An 18,703-nucleotide genomic window follows, 5' to 3' on the forward strand; every position below is an offset into this window, starting at 1 on the left:
ACAGTAAGAAGAGTCAGTTAACTTGTACTTAAGTAGGCATTGAGCCTTTTGTATTTAATTCCGATGCAATTTCTGTGTTTCATCGTCAATAAGAAGGTCAGAGGGATACAGTAAACCTGAAGTGAAGCATCCGAATCTATAACTAGTGTCACAGTAATGTTTCAAAACATAGACAGTAAGAAGAGTCAGTTTTCTTGTACTGAAGACAGCATTGTGCCTTTTGTATTTAATTCCGATGCAATTTCTGTGTTTCATCGTCAAGAAGAAGGTCAGAGGGATACAGTAAACCTGAAGTGAAGCATCGAAATCTATAACTAGTGGCACCGGAATGGTTCAAATCATAGACAGTAAGAAGAGTCAGTTATCTTGTACTTAAGTAGGCATTGTGCCTTTTGTAGTTAATTCCGATGCAATTTCTGAGTTTCATCGTCAATAAGAAGGTCAGATGGATACAGTAAACCTGAAGTGAAGGATCGGAATCTATAACTAGTGTCACAATAATGGTTCAAAACATAGACAGTAAGAGGAGTCAGTTTTCTTGTACTTAAGACAGATTGTGCGTTTTGCATTTAATTCCGATGCAATTTCTGTGTTTCATCGTCAATAAGAAGGTCATAGAGATACAGTAAACCTGATGTGAAGCATCGGAATCTATAACTAGTGGCACCGGAATGGTTCAAATCATAGACATTAAGAAGAGTCAGTTATCTTAAACTTATGTGGGCATTGTGACTTTTGTATTTAATTCCGATGCAATTTCTGTGGTTCATCGTCAATAAGAAGGTCAGAGGGATACATTAAACCTGATGTGAAGCATCGGAATCTATAACTAGTGGCACCGGAATGGTTCAAATCATAGACAGTGAGAAGAGTCAGTTATCTTGTACTTAAGTGGGCATTGTGACTTTTGTAGTTAATTCCGTTGCAATTTCTGTGTTTCATCGTCAACAAGAAGGTAAGAGGGATACAGTAAACCTGAAGTGAAGCATCGGAATTTATAACTAGTGTCACAGTAATGGTTCAAAACATAGGCAGTAGGAAGAGTCAGTTTTCTTGTACTTAAAACAGCATTGTGCCTTTTGTATTTAATTCCGATGCAATTTCTGTGGTTCATCGTCAATAAGAAGGTCAGAGGGATACTGTAAACCTGAAGTGAAGCATCGGAATCTATAACTAGTGTCACAGTAATGGCTCAAAACATAGACAGTAAGAAGAATCAGTTTTCTTGTACTTAAGTCAGCATTGTGCCTTTTGTATTTAATTCCGATGCAATTTCTGTGTTTCATCGTCAATAAGAGGGTCAGAGGGATACAGTAAACCTGAAGTGAAGCATCGGAACCTATAACTAGTGGCACCGGAATGGTTCAAATCATGGACAGTAAGAAGAGTCAGTTATGTTGTACTTAAGTAGGCATTGTGCGTTTTGTAGTTAATTCCGATGCAATTTCTATGTTCCATCGTCAGTAAGAAGGTCAGAGGGATACAGTAAACCTGAAGTGAAGCATCGGAATCTATAACTAGTGGCACCGGAATGGTTCAAATCATAGACAGTAAGAAGAGTCAGTTGTCTTGTACTTAAGTGGGCATTGTGCCTTTTGAACTTAATTCCGATGCAATTTCTGTGTTTCATCGTCAATAAGATGGTCAGAGGGATACAGTAAACCTGAAGTAAAGCACTGGAATCTATAACTAGTGTCACAGTAATGGTTCAAAACATAGACAGTAAGAAGTGTCAGTTTTCTTGTACTTAAGACAGCATTGTGCCTTTTGTATTTAATTCCGATGCAATTTCTGTGTTTCATCGTCATTACGATGGTCAGAGGGATACAGTAAACCTGAAGTGAAGCATCGGAATCTACAACTAGTGGAACAGGAATGGTTCAAATCATAGACAGTAAGAAGAGTCAGTTAACTTGTACTTAAGTAGGCATTGTGCCTTTTGTAGTTAATTCCGATGCAATTTCTGTGTTTCATCGTCAATAAGAAGGTCAGAGGGATACAGTAAACCTGAAGTGAAGCATCGGAATCTATAACTAGTGTCACAGTAATGGTTCAAAACATAGACAGTAAGAAGAGTCAGTTTTCTTGTACTTAAGACAGCATTGTGCCTTTTGTATTTAATTCCGATGCAATTTCTGTGTTTCATCGTCAAGAAGAAGGTCAGAGGGATACGGTTAACCTGAAGTGAAGCATCGGAATGTATAACTAGTGGCACCGGAATGGTTCAAATCATAGACAGTAAGAAGAGTGAGTTGTCTTGCACTTAAGTAGGCATTGTGCCTTTTGTAGTTAATTCCGATGCAATTTCTGAGTTTCATCGTCAATAAGAAGGTCAGAGGGATACAGTAAACCTAAAGTGAAGCATCGGAATCTATAACTAGTGTCACAGTAATGGTTCAAAACATAGACAATAAGAGGAGTCAGTTTTCTTGTACTTAAGACAGCATTGTGCCTTTTGTATTTAATTCCGATGCAATTTACGTGTTTCATCGTCAGTAAGAAGGTCAGAGGGATACAGTAAACCTGAAGTGAAGCATCGGAATCTATAACTAGTGGCACCGGATTGGTTCAGAACATAAACAGTAAGAAGAGTCAGTTATCTTGTACTTAAGTAGGCATTGTGCCTTTTGTAGTTAATTCCGATGCAATCTCTGTCTTTTATCGTCAATAAGAAGGTCAGAGGGATACAGTTAACCTGAAGTGAAGCATCGGAATCTATAACTAGTGGCACCGGAGTGGTTCAAATCATAGACAGTAAGAAGAGTCAGTGGTCTTTTACATAAGTAGGCATTGTGCCTTTTGTAGTTAATTCCGATGAAATTTCTGTGTTTCATCGTCAATAAGAAGGTCATAGGGATACAGTAAACCTGATGTGAAGCATCGGAATCTATAACTAGTGGCACCGGAATGGTTCAAAACATAGACAGTAAGAAGAGTCAGTTATCTTGTACTTAAGTGGGCATTGTGTCTTTTGTATTTAATTCCGATGCAATTTCTGTGGTTCATCGTCAATAAGAAGGTCAGAGGGATACTGTAAACCTGAAGTGAAACATCGGAATCTATAACTAGTGGCACCGGAATGGTCCAAATCATAGACAGTAAGAAGAGTCAGTTATCCTGTACTTAAGTAGGCATTGTGCCATTTGTAGTTAATTCCGATGCAATTTCTGAGTTTTATCGTCAATAAGAAGGTCAGAGGGATACAGTAAACCTGAAGTGAAGCATCGGAATCTATAACTAGTCACAGTAATGGTTCAAAACATAGACACTAAGAGGAGTTAGTTTTCTTGTACTTAAGACAGCATTGTGCCTTCTGTATTTAATTCCGATGCAATTTCTGTGTTTCATCGTCAATAAGAAGGTCAGAGGGATACAGTAAACCTGAAGTGAAGCATCGGAATCTATAACTAGTGGCACTGGCATTGTTCAAAACATAGACAGTAAGAAGAGTCATTTATCTTGTACTTAAGTAGGCATTGTGCCTTTTGTAGTTAATTCCGATGCTATTTCTGAGTTTCATCGTCAATAAGAAGGTCAGAGGGATACAGTAAACCTGAAGTGAAGCATGGAAATCTATAAGTAGTGGCACCGGAGTGGTCAAATCATAGACAGTAAGAAGAGTCAGTGATCTTGTACATAAGTAGGCATTGTGCCTTTTGTAGTTAATTCCGATGCAATTTCTGTGTTTCATCGTCAATAAGAAGGTCAGAGGGATACAGTAAACCTGAAGTGAAGCATCGGAATCCGTAACTAGTGGCACCGGAATGGTTCAAATCGTAGACAGCAAGAAGAGTCAGTTATCTTGTACTTAAGTAGGCATTGTGCCATTTGTATTTAATTCCGATGCAATTTCTGTGTTTCATCGTCAATAAGAAGGTCAGAGGGATACAGTAAACCTGAAGTGAGGCATCGGAATCTATAACTAGTGTCACAGTAATGGTTCAAAGCATAGACAGTTATCTTGTACTTAAATAGGCATTGAGCCTTTTGTAGTTATTTCCGATGCAATTTGTGTGTTTCATCGTCAATAAGAAGGTCAGACGGATACAGTAAGCTTGAAGTGAAGCATCGGAATATATAACTAGTGTCACAGGAATGGTTCAAACCATAGACAGTAAGAACAGTTACTTTTCTTGTACTTAAGTATGCATTGTGTCTTTTGTATTTAATTCCGATGAAATTGCTGTGTTTCATCGTCAATAAGTAGGTGAGAGGTTTACAGTAAACCTGAAGTGAAGCATCGGGATCCGTAACTAGTGTCACAGGAATGGTTCAAAACATAGACAGTAAGAAGAGTCAGTGATCTTGTACATAAGTAGGCATTGTGCCTTTTGTAGTTAATTCCGATGAAATTTCTGTGTTTCATCGTCAATAAGAAGGTCATAGGGATACAGTAAACCTGATGTGAAGCATCGGAATCTATAACTAGTGGCACCGGAATGGTTCAAAACATTGTAATGTATTGCGAATACATAGAAAGAAGGATCCTTTATTGTATGATTATATGATAGCGGAACAAACACTGGTAGCAGTTACTTCTGTAAAATATCTGGGAGTATGCGTACGGAACGATTTGAAGTGGAATGATCATATAAAGCTAATTGTTGGTAAGGCGGGTACCAGGTTGAGATTCATTGGGAGAGTGCTTAGAAAATGCAGTCCATCAACAAAGGAGGTGGCTTACAAAACACTCGTTCGACCTATACTTGAGTATTGCTCATCAGTGTGGGATCCGTACCAGGTCGGGTTGACGGAGGAGATAGAGAAGATCCAAAGAAGAGCGGCGCGTTTCGTCACTGGGTTATTTTGTAACCGTGATAGCGTTACGGAGATGTTTAATAAACTCAAGTGGCAGACTCTGCAAGAGAGGCGCTCTGCATCGCGATGTAGCTTGCTCGCCAGGTTTCGAGAGGGTGCGTTTCTGGATGAGGTATCGAATATATTGCTTCCCCCTACTTATACCTCCCGAGGAGATCACGAATGTAAAATTAGGGAGATTAGAGCGCGCACGGAGGCTTTCAGACAGTCGTTCTTCCCGTGAACCATACGCGACTGGAAGTGGAAAGGGAGGTAATGACAGTGGCACGTAAAGTGCCCTCCACCTCACACCGTTGGGTGGCTTGCGGAGTATCAATGTAGATGTAGATGTAGATGTAGACAGTAAGAAGAATCAGTTATCTTGTACTTAAGTGGGCATTGTGACTTTTGTATTTAATTCCGATGCAATTTCTGTGGTTCATCGTCAATAAGAAGGTCAGAGGGATACTGTAAACCTGAAGTGAAACATCGGAATCTATAACTAGTGGCACCGGAATGGTCCAAATCATAGACAGTAAGAAGAGTCAGTTATCCTGTACTTAAGTAGGCATTGTGCCTTTTGTAGTTAATTCCGATGCAATTTCTGAGTTTCATCGTCAATAAGAAGGTCAGAGGGATACAGTAAACCTGAAGTGAAGCATCAGAATCTATAACTAGTGTCACAGTAATGGTTCAAAACATAGACACTAAGAGGAGTTAGTTTTCTTGTACTTAAGACAGCATTGTGCCTTTTGTATTTAATTCCGATGCAATTTCTGTGTTTCATCGTCAATAAGAAGGTCAGAGGGATACAGTAAACCTGAAGTGAAGCATTGTAATCTATAACTAGTGGCACCGGCATTGTTCAAAACATAGACAGTAAGAAGAGTCATTTATCTTGTACTTAAGTAGGCATTGTGCCTTTTGTAGTTAATTCCGATGCAATTTCTGTGTTTCATCGTCAATAAGAAGGTCAGAGGGATACAGTAAACCTGAAGTGAAGCATCGAAATCTATAAGTAGTGGCACCGGAGTCGTTCAAATCATAGACAGTAAGAAGAGTCAGTGATCTTGTACATAAGTAGGCATTGTGCCTTTTGTAGTTAATTCCGATGCAATTTCTGTGTTTCATCGTCAATAAGAAGGTCAGAGGGATACAGTAAACATGAAGTGAAGCAACGGAATCTATAACTAGTGGCACCGGAATGGCTCAAATCGTAGACAGTAAGAAGAGTCAGTTATCTTGTACTTAAGTAGGCATTGTGCCTTTTGTAGTTAATTCCGATGCAATTTCTGTGTTTCATCGTCAATAAGAAGGTAAGAGGGATACAGTAAACCTGAAGTGAAGCATCGCAATCTATAACTAGTGGCACCGGAATGGTTCAAATCATAGACAGTAAGAAGAGTCAGTTATCTTGTACTTAAGTAGGCATTGTGCCTTTTGTATTTAATTCCGATGCAATTTCTGTGTTTCATCGACAATAAGAAGGTCAGAGGGATACAGTAAACCTGAAGTGAGGCATCGGAATCTATAACTAGTGTCACAGTAATGGTTCAAAACATAGACAGTAAGAAGAGTCAGTTTTCTTCTACTTAAGACAGCATTGTGCCTTTTGTATTTAATTCCGATGCAATTTCTGTGTTTCATTGTCAATAAGAAGGTCAGAGGGATGCAGTAAACCTGAAGTGAAGCATCGGAATCTATAACTAGTGTCACAGAAATGGTTCAAAGCATAGACAGTAAGAACAGTTAGTTTTCTTGTACTTAAGTGGGCATTGTGTCTTTTGTATTTAATTCCGATGATATTTCTGTGTTTCATCGTCTATAAGAAGGTCATAGGGATACAGTAAACCTGATGTGAAGCATCGGAATCTATAACTAGTGTCACAGTAATGGTTCAAAACATAGACACTAAGAGGAGTTAGTTTTCTTGTACTTAAGACAGCATTGTGCCTTTTGTATTTAATTCCGATGCAATTTCTGTGTTTCATCGTCAATAAGAAGGTCAGAGGGATACAGTAAACCTGAAGTGAAGCATTGTAATCTATAACTAGTGGCACCGGCATTGTTCAAAACATAGACAGTAAGAAGAGTCATTTATCTTGTACTTAAGTAGGCATTGTGCCTTTTGTAGTTAATTCCGATGCAATTTCTGTGTTTCATCGTCAATAAGAAGGTCAGAGGGATACAGTAAACCTGAAGGGAAGCATCGAAATCTATAAGTAGTGGCACCGGAGTGGTTCAAATCATAGACAGTAAGAAGAGTCAGTGATCTTGTACATAAGTAGGCATTGTGCCTTTTGTAGTTAATTCCGATGCAATTTCTGTGTTTCATCGTCAATAAGAAGGTCAGAGGGATACAGTAAACATGAAGTGAAGCAACGGAATCTATAACTAGTGGCACCGGAATGGTTCAAAACATAGACAGTAAGAAGAGTCAGTTATCTTGTACTTAAGTGGGCATTGTGACTTTTGTATTTAATTCCGATGCAATTTCTGTGGTTCATTGTCAATAAGAAGGTCAGAGGGATTCTGTAAACCTGAAGTGAAACATCGGAATCTATAACTATTGGCACCGGAATGGTCCAAATCATAGACAGTAAGAAGAGTCAGTTATCCTGTACTTAAGTAGGTATTGTGCCTTTTGTAGTTAATTCCGATGCAATTTCTGAGTTTCATCGTCAATAAGAAGGTCAGAGGGATACAGTAAACCTGAAGTGCAGCATCGGAATCTATAACTAGTGTCACAGTAATGGTTCAAAACATAGACACTAAGAGGAATTAGTTTTCTTGTACTTATACAGCATTGTGCCTTTTGTATTTAATTCCGATGCAATTTCTGTGTTTCATCGTCAATAAGAAGGTCAGAGGGATACAGTAAACCTGAAGTGAAGCATCGGAATCTATAACTAGTGGCACCGGAATTGTTCAAAACATAGACAGTAAGAAGAGTCATTTATCTTGTACTTAAGTAGGCATTGTGCCTTTCGTAGTTAATTCCGATGCAATTTCTGTGTTTCATCGTCAATAAAAAGGTCAGAGGGATACAGTAAACCTGAAGTGAAGCTTCGAAATCTATAAGTAGTGGCACCGGGGTGGTTCAAATCATAGACAGTAAGAAGAGTCAGTGATCTTGTACATAAGTAGGCATTGTGCCTTTTGTAGTTAATTCCGATGCAATTTCTGTGTTTCATCGTTAATAAGAAGGTCAGAGGGATACAGTAAACCTGAAGTGAAGCATCGGAATCTATAACTAGTGGCACCGGAATGGTTCAAATCGTAGACAGTAAGAAGAGTCAGTTATCTTGTACTTAAGTAGGCATTGTGCCTTTTGTAGTTAATTCCGATGCAATTTCTGTGTTTCATCGTCAATAAGAAGGTAAGGGGGATACAGTAAACCTGAAGTGAAGCATCGGAATCTATAACTAGTGGCACCGGAATGGTTCAAATCATAGACTGTAAGAAGAGTCAGTTATCTTGTACTTAAGTAGGCATTGTGCCTTTTGTATTTAATTCCGATGCAATTTCTGTGTTTCATCGTCAATAAGAAGGTCAGAGGGATACAGGAAACCTGAAGTGAGGCATCGGAATCTATAATTAGTGTCACAGTAATGGTTCAGAACATAGACAGTAAGAAGAGTCAGTTTTCTTCTACTTAAGACAGCATTTTGCCTTTTGTATTTAGTTCCGATGCAATTTCTGTGTTTCATCGTCAAGAAGAGAGTCAGAGGGATACAGTAAACCTGAAGTGAAGCATCGGAATCTATAACTAGTGGCACCGGAATGGTGCAAATCATGGACAGTAAGAAGAGTCAGTTATCTTGTACTTAAGTAGGCATTGTGCGTTTTGTAGTTAATTCCGATGCAATTTCTGTGTTTCATCGTCAATAAGAAGGTCAGAGGGATACAGTAAACCTGAAGTGAAACATCGGAATCTATAACTAGTGTCACAGTAATGGTTCAAAACATAGACAGTAAGAAGAGTCAGTTTTCTTGTACTGAAGACAGCATTGTGCCTTTTGTATTTAATTCCGATGCAATTTCTGTGTTTCATCGTCAAGAAGAAGGTCAGAGGGATACAGTAAACCTGAAGTGAAGCATCGGAATCTATAACTAGTGGCACCGGAATGGTTCAAATCATAGACAGTAAGAAGAGTCAGTTATCTTGTACTTAAGTAGGCATTGTGCCTTTTGTAGTTAATTCCGATGCAATTTCTGAGTTTCATCGTCAATAAGAAGGTCAGATGGATACAGTAAACCTGAAGTGAAGGATCGGAATCTATAACTAGTGTCACAATAATGGTTCAAAACATAGACAGTGAGAGGAGTCAGTTTTCTTGTACTTAAGACAGATTGTGCCTTTTGTATTTAATTCCGATGCAATTTCTGTGTTTCATCGTCAATAAGAAGGTCATAGAGATACAGTAAACCTGATGTGAAGCATCGGAATCTATAACTAGTGGCACCGGAATGGTTCAAATCATAGACATTAAGAAGAGTCAGTTATCTTAAACTTATGTGGGCATTGTGACTTTTGTATTTAATTCCGATGCAATTTCTGTGGTTCTTCGTCAATAAGAAGGTCAGAGGGATACATTAAACCTGATGTGAAGCATCGGAATCTAAAACTAGTGGCACCGGAATGGTTCAAATCATAGACAGTAGGAAGAGTCAGTTATCTTGTACTTAAGTGGGCATTGTGACTTTTGTAGTTAATTCTGTTGCAATATCTGTGTTTCATCGTCAACAAGAAGGTAAGAGGGATACAGTAAACCTGAAGTGAAGCATCGGAATTTATAACTAGTGTCCCAGTAATGGTTCAAAACATAGGCAGTAGGAAGAGTCAGTTTTCTTGTACTTAAAACAGCATTGTGCCTTTTGTATTTAATTCCGATGCAATTTCTGTGGTTCATCGTCAATAAGAAGGTCAGAGGGATACTGTAAATCTGAAGTGAAGCATCGGAATCTATAACTAGTGTCACAGTAATGGCTCAAAACATAGACAGTAAGAAGAATCAGTTTTCTTGCACTTAAGTCAGCATTGTGCATTTTGTATTTAATTCCGATGCAATTTCTGTGTTTCATCGTCAATAAGAGGGTCAGAGGGATACAGTAAACCTGAAGTGAAGCATCGGAACCTATAACTAGTGGCACCGGAATGGTTCAAATCATGGACAGTAAGAAGAGTCAGTTATGTTGTACTTAAGTAGGCATTGTGCGTTTTGTAGTTAATTCCGATGCAATTTCTGTGTCCCATCGTCAGTAAGAAGGTCAGAGGGATACAGTAAACCTGAAGTGAAGCATCGGAATCTATAACTAGTGGCACCGGAATGGTTCAAATCATAGACAGTAAGAAGAGTCAGTTGTCTTGTTCTTAAGTGGGCATTGTGCCTTTTGAACTTAATTCCGATGCAATTTCTGTGTTTCATCGTCAATAAGATGGTCAGAGGGATACAGTAAACCTGAAGTAAAGCACTGGAATCTATAACTAGTGTCACAGTAATGGTTCAAAACATAGACAGTAAGAAGTGTCAGTTTTCTTGTACTTAAGACAGCATTGTGCCTTTTGTATTTAATTTCGATGCAATTTCTGTGTTTCATCGTCATTACGATGGTCAGAGGGATACAGTAAACCTGAAGTGAAGCATCGGAATCTACAACTAGTGGAACAGGAATGGTTCAAATCATAGACAGTAAGAAGAGTCAGTTAACTTGTACTTAAGTAGGCATTGTGCCTTTTGTAGTTAATTCCGATGCAGTTTCTGTGTTTCATCGTCAATAAGAAGGTCAGAGGGATACAGTAAACCTGAAGTGAAGCATCGGAATCTATAACTAGTGTCACAGTAATGGTTCAAAACATAGACAGTAAGAAGAGTCAGTTTTCTTGTACTTAAGACAGCATTGTGCCTTTTGTATTTAATTCCGATGCAATTTCTGTGTTTCATCGTCAAGAAGAAGGTCAGAGGGATACAGTTAACCTGAAGTGAAGCATCGGAATGTATAACTAGTGGCACCGGAATGGTTCAAATCATAGACAGTAAGAAGAGTGAGTTATCTTGCACTTAAGTAGGCATTGTGCCTTTTGTAGTTAATTCCGATGCAATTTCTGAGTTTCATCGTCAATAAGAAGGTCAGAGGGATACAGTAAACCTAAAGTGAAGCATCGGAATCTATAACTAGTGTCACAGTAATGGTTCAAAACATAGACAATAAGAGGAGTCAGTTTTCTTGTACTTAAGACAGCATTGTGCCTTTTGTATTTAATTCCGATGCAATTTACGTGTTTCATCGTCAATAAGAAGGTCAGAGGGATACAGTAAACCTGAAGTGAAGCATCGGAATCTATAACTAGTGGCACCGGATTGGTTCAGAACATAAACAGTAAGAAGAGTCAGTTATCTTGTACTTAAGTCGGCATTGTGCCTTTTGTAGTTAATTCCGATGCAATCTCTGTGTTTCATCGTCAATAAGAAGGTCAGAGGGATACAGTTAACCTGAAGTGAAGCATCGGAATCTATAACTAGTGGCACCGGAGTGGTTCAAATCATAGACAGTAAGAAGAGTCAGTGGTCTTTTACATAAGTAGGCATTGTGCCTTTTGAAGTTAATTCCGATGAAATTTCTGTGTTCCATCGTCAATAAGAAGGTCATAGGGATACAGTAAACCTGATGTGAAGCATCGGAATCTATAACTAGTGGCACCGGAATGGTTCAAAACATACACAGTAAGAAGAGTCAGTTATCTTGTACTTAAGTGGGCATTGTGACTTTTGTATTTAATTCCGATGCAATTTCTGTGGTTCATCGTCAATAAGAAGGTCAGAGGGATACATTAAACCTGATGTGAAGCATCGGAATCTATAACTAGTGGCACCGGAATGGTTCAAATCATAGACAGTAAGAAGAGTCAGTTATCTTGTACTTAAGTAGGCATTGTGCGTTTTGTAGTTAATTCCGATGCAATTTCTGTGTTTCATCGTCAATAAGAAGGTCAGAGGGATACAGTAAACCTGAAGTGAAGCATCGGAATCTATAACTAGTGTCACAGTAATGGTTCAAAACATAGACAGTAAGAAGAGTCAGTTTTCTTGTACTGAAGACAGCATTGTGCCTTTTGTATTTAATTCCGATGCAATTTCTGTGTTTCATCGTCAAGAAGAAGGTCAGAGGGATACAGTAAACCTGAAGTGAAGCATCGGAATCTATAACTAGTGGCACCGGAATGGTTCAAATCATAGACAGTAAGAAGAGTCAGTTATCTTGTACTTAAGTAGGCATTGTGCCTTTTGTAGTTAATTCCGATGCAATTTCCGAGTTTCATCGTCAATAAGAAGGTCAGATGGATACAGTAAACCTGAAGTGAAGGATCGGAATCTATAACTAGTGTCACAATAATGGTTCAAAACATAGACAGTGAGAGGAGTCAGTTTTCTTGTACTTAAGACAGATTGTGCCTTTTGTATTTAATTCCGATGCAATTTCTGTGTTTCATCGTCAATAAGAAGGTCATAGAGATACAGTAAACCTGATGTGAAGCATCGGAATCTATAACTAGTGGCACCGGAATGGTTCAAATCATAGACATTAAGAAGAGTCAGTTATCTTAAACTTATGTGGGCATTGTGACTTTTGTATTTAATTCCGATGCAATTTCTGTGGTTCATCGTCAATAAGAAGGTCAGAGGGATACATTAAACCTGATGTGAAGCATCGGAATCTATAACTAGTGGCACCGGAATGGTTCAAATCATAGACTGTAAGAAGAGTCAGTTATCTTGTACTTAAGTGGGCATTGTGACTTTTGTAGTTAATTCTGTTGCAATATCTGTGTTTCATCGTCAACAAGAAGGTAAGAGGGATACAGTAAACCTGAAGTGAAGCATCGGAATTTATAACTAGTGTCACAGTAATGGTTCAAAACATAGGCAGTAGGAAGAGTCAGTTTTCTTGTACTTAAAACAGCATTGTGCCTTTTGTATTTAATTCCGATGCAATTTCTGTGGTTCATCGTCAATAAGAAGGTCAGAGGGATACTGTAAATCTGAAGTGAAGCATCGGAATCTATAACTAGTGTCACAGTAATGGCTCAAAACATAGACAGTAAGAAGAATCAGTTTTCTTGCACTTAAGTCAGCATTGTGCATTTTGTATTTAATTCCGATGCAATTTCTGTGTTTCATCGTCAATAAGAGGGTCAGAGGGATACAGTAAACCTGAAGTGAAGCATCGGAACCTATAACTAGTGGCACTGGAATGGTTCAAATCATGGACAGTAAGAAGAGTCAGTTATGTTGTACTTAAGTAGGCATTGTGCGTTTTGTAGTTAATTCCGATGCAATTTCTGTGTCCCATCGTCAGTAAGAAGGTCAGAGGGATACAGTAAACCTGAAGTGAAGCATCGGAATCTATAACTAGTGGCACCGGAATGGTTCAAATCATAGACAGTAAGAAGAGTCAGTTGTCTTGTTCTTAAGTGGGCATTGTGCCTTTTGAACTTAATTCCGATGCAATTTCTGTGTTCCATCGTCAATAAGATGGTCAGAGGGATACAGTAAACCTGAAGTAAAGCACTGGAATCTATAACTAGTGTCACAGTAATGGTTCAAAACATAGACAGTAAGAAGTGTCAGTTTTCTTGTACTTAAGACAGCATTGTGCCTTTTGTATTTAATTTCGATGCAATTTCTGTGTTTCATCGTCATTACGATGGTCAGAGGGATACAGTAAACCTGAAGTGCAGCATCGGAATCTACAACTAGTGGAACAGGAATGGTTCAAATCATAGACAGTAAGAAGAGTCAGTTAACTTGTACTTAAGTAGGCATTGTGCCTTTTGTAGTTAATTCCGATGCAGTTTCTGTGTTTCATCGTCAATAAGAAGGTCAGAGGGATACAGTAAACCTGAAGTGAAGCATCGGAATCTATAACTAGTGTCACAGTAATGGTTCAAAACATAGACAGTAAGAAGAGTCAGTTTTCTTGTACTTAAGACAGCATTGTGCCTTTTGTATTTAATTCCGATGCAATTTCTGTGTTTCATCGTCAAGAAGAAGGTCAGAGGGATACAGTTAACCTGAAGTGAAGCATCGGAATGTATAACTAGTGGCACCGGAATGGTTCAAATCATAGACAGTAAGAAGAGTGAGTTATCTTGCACTTAAGTAGGCATTGTGCCTTTTGTAGTTAATTCCGATGCAATTTCTGAGTTTCATCGTCAATAAGAAGGTCAGAGGGATACAGTAAACCTAAAGTGAAGCATCGGAATCTATAACTAGTGTCACAGTAATGGTTCAAAACATAGACAATAAGAGGAGTCAGTTTTCTTGTACTTAAGACAGCATTGTGCCTTTTGTATTTAATTCCGATGCAATTTCTGTGTTTCATCGTCAATAAGAAGGTCAGAGGGATACAGTAAACCTGAAGTGAAGCATCGGAATCTATAACTAGTGGCACTGGCATTGTTCAAAACATAGACAGTAAGAAGAGTCATTTATCTTGTACTTAAGTAGGCATTGTGCCTTTTGTAGTTAATTCCGATGCAATTTCTGAGTTTCATCGTCAATAAGATGGTCAGAGGGATACAGTAAACCTGAAGTGAAGCATCGAAATCTATAAGTAGTGGCACCGGAGTGGTCAAATCATAGACAGTAAGAAGAGTCAGTGATCTTGTACATAAGTAGGCATTGTGCCTTTTGTAGTTAATTCCGATGCAATTTCTGTGTTTCATCGTCAATAAGAAGGTCAGAGGGATACAGTAAACCTGAAGTGAAGCATCGGAATCCGTAACTAGTGGCACCGGAATGGTTCAAATCGTAGACAGCAAGAAGAGTCAGTTATCTTGTACTTAAGTAGGCATTGTGCCATTTCTATTTAATTCCGATGCAATTTCTGTGTTTCATCGTCAATAAGAAGGTCAGAGGGATACAGTAAACCTGAAGTGAGGCATCGGAATCAATAACTAGTGTCACAGTAATGGTTCAAAACATAGACAGTAAGAAGAGTCAGTTTTCTTCTACATAAGACAGCATTGTGCCTTTTGTATTTAATTCCGATGCAATTTCTGTGTTTCATTGTCAATAAGAAGGTCAGAGGGATGCAGTAAACCTGAAGTGAAGCATCGGAATCTATAACTAGTGTCACAGTAATGGTTCAAAGCATAGACGGTTATCTTGTACTTAAATAGGCATTGAGCCTTTTGTAGTTATTTCCGATGCAATTTGTGTGTTTCATCGTCAATAAGAAGGTCAGACGGATACAGTAAGCTTGAAGTGAAGCATCGGAATATATAACTAGTGTCACAGGAATGGTTCAAACCATAGACAGTAAGAACAGTTACTTTTCTTGTACTTAAGTGGGCATTGTGTCTTTTGTATTTAATTCCGATGAAATTGCTGTGTTTCATCGTCAATAAGAAGGTGAGAGGTTTACAGTAAACCTGAAGTGAAGCATCGGGATCCATAACTAGTGTCACAGGAATGGTTCAAAACATAGACAGTAAGAAGAGTCAGTGATCTTGTACATAAGTAGGCATTGTGCCTTTTGTAGTTAATTCCGATGAAATTTCTGTGTTTCATCGTCAATAAGAAGGTCATAGGGATACAGTAAACCTGATGTGAAGCATCGGAATCTATAACTAGTGGCACCGGAATGGTTCAAAACATAGACAGTAAGAAGAGTCAGTTATCTTGTACTTAAGTGGGCATTGTGACTTTTGTATTTAATTCCGATGCAATTTCTGTGGTTCATCGTCAATAAGAAGGTCAGAGGGATACTGTAAACCTGAAGTGAAACATCAGAATCTATAACTAGTGGCACCGGAATGGTCCAAATCATAGACAGTAGGAAGAGTCAGTTATCCTGTACTTAAGTAGGCATTGTGCCTTTTGTAGTTAATTCCGATGCAATTTCTGAGTTTCATCGTCAATAAGAAGGTCAGAGGGATACAGTAAACCTGAAGTGAAGCATCAGAATCTATAACTAGTGTCACAGTAATGGTTCAAAACATAGACACTAAGAGGAGTTAGTTTTCTTGTACTTAAGACAGCATTGTGCCTTTTGTATTTAATTCCGATGCAATTTCTGTGTTTCATCGTCAATAAGAAGGTCAGAGGGATACAGTAAACCTGAAGTGAAGCATTGTAATCTATAACTAGTGGCACCGGCATTGTTAAAAACATAGTAAGAAGAGTCATTTATCTTGTACTTAAGTAGGCATTGTGCCTTTTGTAGTTAATTCCGATGCAATTTCTGTGTTTCATCGTCAATAAGAAGGTCAGAGGGATACAGTAAACCTGAAGTGAAGCATCGAAATCTATAAGTAGTGGCACCGGAGTCGTTCAAATCATAGACAGTAAGAAGAGTCAGTGATCTTGTACATAAGTAGGCATTGTGCCTTTTGTAGTTAATTCCGATGCAATTTCTGTGTTTCATCGTCAATAAGAAGGTCAGAGGGATACAGTAAACATGAAGTGAAGCAACGGAATCTATAACTAGTGGCACCGGAATGGTTCAAATCGTAGACCGTAAGAAGAGTCAGTTATCTTGTACTTAAGTAGGCATTGTGCCTTTTGTAGTTAATTCCGATGCAATTTCTGTGTTTCATCGTCAATAAGAAGGTAAGAGGGATACAGTAAACCTGAAGTGAAGCATCGCAATCTATAACTAGTGGCACCGGAATGGTTCAAATCATAGACAGTAAGAAGAGTCAGTTATCTTGTACTTAAGTGGGCATTGTGACTTTTGTATTTAATTCCGATGCAATTTCTGTGGTTCATTGTCAATAAGAAGGTCAGAGGGATTCTGTAAACCTGAAGTGAAACATCGGAATCTATAACTATTGGCACCGGAATGGTCCAAATCATAGACAGTAAGAAGAGTCAGTTATCCTGTACTTAAGTAGGCATTGTGCCTTTTGTATTTAATTCCGATGCAATTTCTGTGTTTCATCGTCAATAAGAAGGTCAGAGGGATACAGTAAACCTGAAGTGAGGCATCGGAATCTATAACTAGTGTCACAGTAATGGTTCAAAACATAGACAGTAAGAAGAGTCAGTTTTCTTCTACTTAAGACAGCATTGTGCCTTTTGTATTTAATTCCGATGCAATTTCTGTGTTTCATTGTCAATAAGAAGGTCAGAGGGATGCAGTAAACCTGAAGTGAAGCATCGGAATCTATAACTAGTGTCACAGAAATGGTTCAAAGCATAGACAGTAAGAACAGTTAGTATTCTTGTACTTAAGTGGGCATTGTGTCTTTTGTATTTAATTCCGATGAAATTTCTGTGTTTCATCGTCAATAAGAAGGTCATAGGGATACAGTAAACCTGATGTGAAGCATCGGAATCTATAACTAGTGGCGCCGGAATGGTTCAAAACATAGACAGTAAGAAGAGTCAGTTATCTTGTACTTAAGTGGGCATTGTGACTTTTGTGATGCAATTTCTGTGGTTCATTGTCAATAAGAAGGTCAGAGGGATTCTGTAAACCTGAAGTGAAACATCGGAATCTATAACTATTGGCACCGGAATGGTCCAAATCATAGACAGTAAGAAGAGTCAGTTATCCTGTACTTAAGTAGGCATTGTGCCTTTTGTAGTTAATTCCGATGCAATTTCTGAGTTTCATCGTCAATAAGAAGGTCAGAGGGATACAGTAAACCTGAAGTGCAGCATCGGAATCTATAACTAGTGTCACAGTAATGGTTCAAAACATAGGCACTAAGAGGAATTAGTTTTCTTGTACTTAAGACAGCATTGTGCCTTTTGTATTTAATTCCGATGCAATTTCTGTGTTTCATCGTCAATAAGAAGGTCAGAGGGATACAGTAAACCTGAAGTGAAGCATCGGAATCTATAACTAGTGGCACCGGAATTGTTCAAAACATAGACAGTAAGAAGAGTCATTTATCTTGTACTTAAGTAGGCATTGTGCCTTTCGTAGTTAATTCCGATGCAATTTCTGTGTTTCATCGTCAATAAAAAGGTCAGAGGGATACAGTAAACCTGAAGTGAAGCATCCAAATCTATAAGTAGTGGCACCGGGGTGGTTCAAATCATAGACAGTAAGAAGAGTCAGTGATCTTGTACATAAGTAGGCATTGTGCCTTTTGTAGTTAATTCCGATGCAATTTCTGTGTTTCATCGTCAATAAGAAGGTCAGAGGGATACAGTAAACCTGAAGTGAGGCATCGGAATCTATAATTAGTGTCACAGTAATGGTTCAAAACATAGACAGTAAGAAGAGTCAGTTTTCTTCTACTTAAGACAGCATTGTGCCTTTTGTATTTAATTCCGATGCAATTTCTGTGTCTCATTGTCAATAAGAAGGTCAGAGGGATGCAGTAAACCTGAAGTGAAGAATCGGAATCTATAACTAGTGTCACAGTAATGGTACAAAGCATAGACAGTAAGAAGAGTCAGTTATCTTGTACTTAAGTAGGCATTGTGCCTTTTGTAGTTAATTCCGATGCAATTTGTGTGTTTCATCGTCAATAAGAAGGACAGACGGATACAGTAAGCTTGAAGTGAAGCATCGGAATATATAACTAGTGTCACAGGAATGGTTCAAACCATAGACAGTAAGAATAGTTAGTTTTCTTGTACTTAAGTGGGCATTGTGTCTTTTGTATTTAATTCCGATGAAATTGCTGTGTTTCATCGTCAATAAGAATGTCAGAGGTTTACAGTAAACCTGAAGTGAAGCATCGGGATCCATAACTAGTGTCACAGGAATGGTTCAAAACATAGACAGTAAGAAGATTCAGTCTTCTTGTACTTAAGTCGGCATTGTGCCTTTTGTATTAAAATCCGATGCAATTTCTATGATTCATCTTCAATAAGAAGGTCAGAGGGATACAGTAAACCTGAAGTGAAGCATCGGAAACTATAACTAGTGTTACAGGAGTGGT

The sequence above is a fragment of the Schistocerca americana genome, unplaced genomic scaffold (assembly GCF_021461395.2).
Source record: "Schistocerca americana isolate TAMUIC-IGC-003095 unplaced genomic scaffold, iqSchAmer2.1 HiC_scaffold_13, whole genome shotgun sequence".
NCBI classification, from domain to species: domain Eukaryota; kingdom Metazoa; phylum Arthropoda; class Insecta; order Orthoptera; family Acrididae; genus Schistocerca; species Schistocerca americana.